The sequence below is a fragment of the Cricetulus griseus genome, chromosome 3 (assembly GCF_003668045.3).
Source record: "Cricetulus griseus strain 17A/GY chromosome 3, alternate assembly CriGri-PICRH-1.0, whole genome shotgun sequence".
Taxonomy (NCBI): domain Eukaryota; kingdom Metazoa; phylum Chordata; class Mammalia; order Rodentia; family Cricetidae; genus Cricetulus; species Cricetulus griseus.
The window spans coordinates 254381061-254387060 of record NC_048596.1 but is presented as its reverse complement, the minus strand read 5'-3'; the positions used below and the strand labels follow the sequence as shown (position 1 = coordinate 254387060).

Below are 6000 nucleotides of genomic sequence, written 5' to 3'. Positions count from 1 at the left end.
GCAATTATCAGAGGCTGGAGGGGGGGGCGAGGAAGGAATGGAGAGCTAGTGTGAGACTCCCAGAGGGTACAGTCTTCTCCTGGGACAAGGAAATGCACTTGAATTATGCAGCAGAGATAGGTGCACACTTTTGTGATTATACTAACAAATCACTAATATATATATATATATATATATATATATATATATATTTAAAAAGAAATAAATAAACCCCAAAACTCATCAGTAAACTTTTCTAATACCTTTCCCTAACTTTCTGGTGGATATGCTCACTTACCAAATAATACCCTTTATAAAATGTCTATCAGTTGTATCTCAATAAAGCTTTTTTACAAGAGTAAGGACCCAAATCTTAGCATCTATGTGTCTTGCCAGCCTTGAGGAAGCCATAAACTTACAAAAGTGCCTAACTAAAACAAATCAAAGAAAAATACTTTTCTTAGTTTTTTGTTTGGTTTTATTTATTTATTTATTTATATTTATTGATTGATTGATTGATTTAATGATTTTAGGACTAGGACTCAGGGCCTCACTCATCCTAAGCAAACGTTTTGCCACTGGGCTTTATCCCCAACCACTTTTTGAAAACCACCATTCCCATAATGAATTTGCATGCATCCCTTAGTGACTGGGAACTCTGGAGATAATGTGTCATGCTGGGCATCCTAGATTCATCCTAGAGTTCTGCTTCACTTCAAGTTTTAGTCTTTGTGGGGTAACTCAGCAATGTTTTAGTCAGGTGGGGGAGAAAATGTACATGTTGAGGTACTGTATATGCTAATTAACTTGTCTCAGTTATTCCATATTTGTGTTCACACCACATCTCACTTTGTATCTTACAAATACACATAACTGTAACTAGTCAATATTCAGTTAATTTTTTTAAAAGATTTATTGTTGATTATGTGTATATGTATGGGGGGCATGCATGTGGGTATATAGGCGTGTGTGTGTGTGTGTGTGTGTGTGTGTGTGTGTGTGTGTGTGTGTGTGTGTATTCCCACAGACTCCAGAAGAAGGTGTTAGATCCACGGGAACTGGAGCTACAAGCAGTTGAGAACTGCTGGGAACTGAACGTGGTTACTCTGCAAGAAGAGCAGTTCATCATCTTAACCTTTGAGCCCTCTCTCCAGATCCTCAATAAAAACTTAAAACCAAAGTGAGAAACTCTAGCTTTAAGGAAGGTCTTAGCTGAGGTTTAGTTCTAGTCTCTCTGTCTGTAAGTGGCATGTAAAAGCACAGATAGCTGCCCAGGGAGGCACCTCTGCACTCCTCACAGAGAGGGATCTCATTACATTGCCAGAGTGTGAAGAATCTTCCCACTGTGATTCTGAAACCAGGATAGCAAATGTTTTGACAGCAAAAACTAACTCTTGGCAGATAATTGAAATCTTGTCCAGGATCTTGTATTCTGTGTTAGGATTTAGGTGTAGATCCTCATGCAACGTCACTCATGTGCCTCTGAAATTCTAATGAACCCAACAGCATGTGTTAATTGTATTCTACTAAAAGCTACAGGAAATAGCCCATGCCTTGCAGATTAAGACAGTGGATACAACAAACTATGTGTGTAATAGTGTTGAGAGCAGACATACTCTAGGGCTCAGAAAGATTTCTTATAAATTCCATCTTCCCTTAGACAAATGTGTTTAGCGTCAGTTTTCTCACCTGTGAAAACTGGTATGGACTGGCTATTTCTCAGGCAGTTAGTGGGTAAGTGATCCATTTGGCCCTCTGCCTCTGAGGGTTCAGCACTGAGGACCAATATTTCCTTGTTACTACAACAACTTTTTACATGGTGTTTTTAGATGAGTTAAAGTATACGGGAGGACATGCACATTTTATATACAAATGCTATGCCAGGTCAGGTAAGACACTTAAGCACATACCCTTTTTTTGCCATTTTCAGGATCCTGAAAAATCCCCCATAGATACTGAGAAAGACTGTACACTAACGGCAACTAGGAAAAGACTCCAGTCTGTAAGAGTATCAATCAGTGACAAACAAACACAGTAGAAGTGGCTGCAAATGCTTAAATCAAAGAGAGTCACTTCTGCTATGTAAATGATGGGCAACTGAGGAGTCATACAGAGGACAGGAAGGGTCCTACTGGGTGGCATCAGCAGGAAGCCACTGCAAGCCTTACCTACACACACACACACACACACACACACACACACACACACACACACACACAAGATGGAGCTGTATTAGAAGTCAAGAGCTAGATAACTTAAAAGGAGATAAGCATATAATGAGACTTTCTGGGGAGGAGGATACTATGGTTTGATGGTAACCATAAAGATCCCTATTTTGAGTCCTTGGTCTTGGTGGTGATGTTATTGAAGGGGTGGGATCTTTAAGCAGAGGGCCCTTGTGATAGGTAACTGTCTATGAGAGCACATAGTTCTGATTAGTACAGTTCTTGTGGGACTTTGTTAGTTCTTACTGAATGAATTGATAGAAAAGAGTGATATTAGCCTTTGAACTGCTGTGTAGTCCTGTCTGGTCACATCCTCTCTCCATTTCTCAAATGCTGTTACCATGAGGCCATTTACTGTTTTTGTGTTTGGGGGGAGCCAGAAAACCCTCAAAGTTAAGCACATGCTAGCACTGCGATCTTGAATCTCCAGAACTGTTAGCTAAATCAACCTTTTTCTTTATGAATTATCTAGTCTTTGGAATAATTCATGGAACCATAAAAGAAGGCATTTTGAGAAGACACCTGATGTCAAGAGGAGGTGTAAAGGCTGTTCTTAATTGGTTTTGATAATAAAGTGCCAGAGTCAGATATAGAGGGGAATGCTGAGAGATCAGAGAGAAGGAGCAAGCCACAACACACCTTACCTCCTAAGTGTCTCAGCAGAGAAGAGAGAGATTTCCTGTTTCTCCCTGCTTATATCCTGTTTCTGCCCTGCTATGTCACTTCCTGTTTGTCTGTACAGACCTCTATGATTAGCTAGTAGCAAGCTCCATTCTCTGACCTCCAGAAAGACTTTATCTGTGCAAGAAAGGTATCACCACAAAAAGGAATATCTTGTATCTTTGTCTCCCAATATTCACACTTCTTACCAAATGACACAGAATGCTGAGAAACCCAGAATCAGGGCTGAGGCCTGATGCCAGGGGCTGAAGAGGAAAGGTGAGCACAAATCTGAGGGTTCACAGGCCAAGATCAGCATACTACACACCCTGCAGCTTATTAAGCAAGCTGAGGACTGAGTCTGGTGCTGGGCACGTATAAGTGACTCTACTAAAGCTCCTCTTCCTTCACTTACCCTCTGCTCTGGACACTGATATAAATCTCACTGTCAATTTGGAAAGCCTATCTCTGTGTGCTGTGCATTGTTCACCTGTAGGTCAAGATGAGCGTCAGCTTCTTGAAAGGTGGAGTGTCATCTCCTTACCAAGTATGTTATCTATTCCTGTCTGCCCAAGGTTTGATACGTGACTAGATGACTTTCGTTCTGTCCAGTCCTTTCCTCATCGGCATCCCTGTCTCTGTTTGTTTCTGTCCTCTACTTGGAGAAGACATCCCAGACTCCTTCAGTCTGAGCCAGAGCTAGGGGCACTAGGTGACCAGGAAATTCTTTTGAGTCAGCAGGATTCCCTGGAAGAAGGTGATTTGATGAATGAGTTTAAGCAGCTTGGATAAACAACAAAATCTCCCCTTACCCTAGATGGGTAGACTCCAAACTCACCAGTGGATGCTGAGAATCATTTAATGGCCAACTCCACACAATGTAGAGTGAGTAGAAAGAAGTCTGAATGAGGGATTGTCTAGACAAAGTTGGCCTGTGGGCACATCTGAGAATTGTCTTTATAAATGTGGGAAGATCCAGCCTACTTTGGATGGCACCATTCCCTAGATTTTTGTCCTAGACTATATAAGGGTGAAGAAGATGAGCTAAGCACTCCATGCATTTATTCCTCTCTGCCCTGGACTGTGCACCTAATGTGACTGGTTGTTTTAAGATTCTACCACCTTGACTTCCCTGCAATGACTGTAACCTGGAAATGAAAGCTAACTTGCTTTGGTCATTTTATTACAGCAATGGAAAAAAAAAAACAACTAGGGCAATTCCTTTACTATGAAAGTGTCCCTTGAGTATCAGCACTGTCATAACATCATGGGAGGCCTAAGGGCTGAAATGGCTGTTGGGTGACTACCGGATAGGTAGTGTATATAGTGTCACACTGGACAAAAGGGCAGTTCATACCTTGGGCAGGGTGGACTAAGATAACACGAGGTTTAATCATACTATTGGGAATGGTGTGCAATATAAAAGCAAAGAGGTGTTTCATTGTGTGTGTTCTTTCCAGAGCCTGGTGACAGAAATGGAAATGGTAACTATGGATAAGGTGAGATTAGTGCAATTTCTACTAAGATTGGTCTCTGTATAACAAGACTGACAGTCCCTGCTCCATACATTCCAGTCTCTGTCTTGTTCCAGTCCTAACTCAGTCCCTACAGAGGGGAGAGTATGAATCATCTCTATCACAGAGATCTGTAATCTAGTCCTGTTTCCTTGAGTCTGCCACACTTGGTTCAACAATGTGCCTTGTGAGCCCATGAGAACCCTTAGTGCAGCTAGCCCTCCACTTGCAATTAAGTCTAGAAATGCTTGAGGCAGATGTGATAGGACTTACTGCTAAGTTTCTGTACCCAGATACTAAGTCTCCGCCTATGCAATAAGTTGAATCAGATCGAATGTGAGTCCAGTTTTAATCTGAGCAAAGCATTCCCAGGTGGTCCCAAAAGAAGAGGAGAAACCACCAGGGAGAATCACGAGACAGGTCAGGGACAGCGCTGCCCCCTTCCCCCCATTAAATAGCCTTTAGGTGTGGTCTTGAGCATCTCAGGGGGAGGAGCTGACCCTTGACAGGTTTTCTCAGGAGCTCAGTCTGAAGATCACAGCTCCAGGGGAGGGGCCACCAGTTGGTGCATTGAGGGCAGGGTTTGGAGAGGGCAGCTTCAGGGAAGATCCTCAATACTTAGTAATCAACTGGGTACAATACCTGCGTGACTCCTACTCTCTATTTGCTACCTACTCTGAACTTCTGTTTCTCTTTCCAATCATCCAGTGCTTGCATGTAGAAACAGCTACTTGTTTTGTATTTAGACACTGCATTCAGTGGCCATGCTCATCTCACTGATTAGTTCTGGTAACTTTTCTGTAGACTACTTGGGATTTCCTATGTAGATAGTAAAATCACCCAAGAACAGAACAACTTTATTCCTCTTTCTTTCTTTAGATGCCTTTTATTTTATTTTACTTTATTTTATTTTTGCCTTATTCAACAGTCCAGTCCAATGTTGAATAGGAGACACAAGATCAGATGTTCTTGTCTTGTTTGGGGGGCAGAAAGAAGCCAAACAAAATATTTAGTCCTTGATCATTATGTATAATGTGAGCAAATGATCTGTTTGTTGGACTTTTGTTTTTTTGCAAAGCCCTTATCAGTTAGGATATTTAATTTAATTCCTGCTTTTCTAAGAGATTTGATAATGAGTGATGATTGGATTTGTGACTGGATTCTTAAGTCCATTCACATAGTGACTAACATGGATGAATGTTTGAAAATTGACTTAGGTCTACTTATACTCAAAATGCCCTCCCCTCTGAAAGAAGAAGCAACCATAACTTAGGACCACAAGCTTGTTTGGTTGCTTTGTATTGTGTTTAATGATCACTAAGAGTGACATATGTGTGGGAAGCCCTCACCACAGCACCTGACTTGTGACAAGCCTTAAGAAACGTATCACTACCTAGGTAACAAAGAGGAGCCTAAGAGAGATATACAAGGATCCATCCACCTAGGAAGGGGAAAAAGGCAAGATCTCCTGAGTAAATTGGGAGTGTGGGAGCAGGGGGAAGGGTGAAGGGGGAGTGGGGAAGAGGGGAAAAGGGGGGAAGAGTGGGGAAAAATGTAAAGCTCAATAAAAAATAATTAAAAAAAATGGCAAGAGAGAGAAACCTATCACCAGCTCTTGCAAG

At 41.6% G+C, this 6000-nt stretch overlaps 1 long non-coding RNA gene across 9 annotated transcripts in view; it reads left to right on the top strand.

The window, feature by feature from the left end:
* Positions 1 to 206: 206 nt before the first annotated feature.
* The window catches only part of LOC107978151, a 44564-nt gene continuing 38770 nt past the window's right edge, over positions 207 to 6000 (top strand). For 8 of the 9 annotated variants that reach the window (XR_004769375.1, XR_004769380.1, XR_004769377.1 and 5 more), the window contains exon 1: positions 207 to 4363. This is a non-coding gene — a long non-coding RNA (uncharacterized LOC107978151). The remainder of the gene's footprint in view (positions 4364 to 6000) is intronic. The other variant, XR_004769379.1, reaches the window with a different exon arrangement.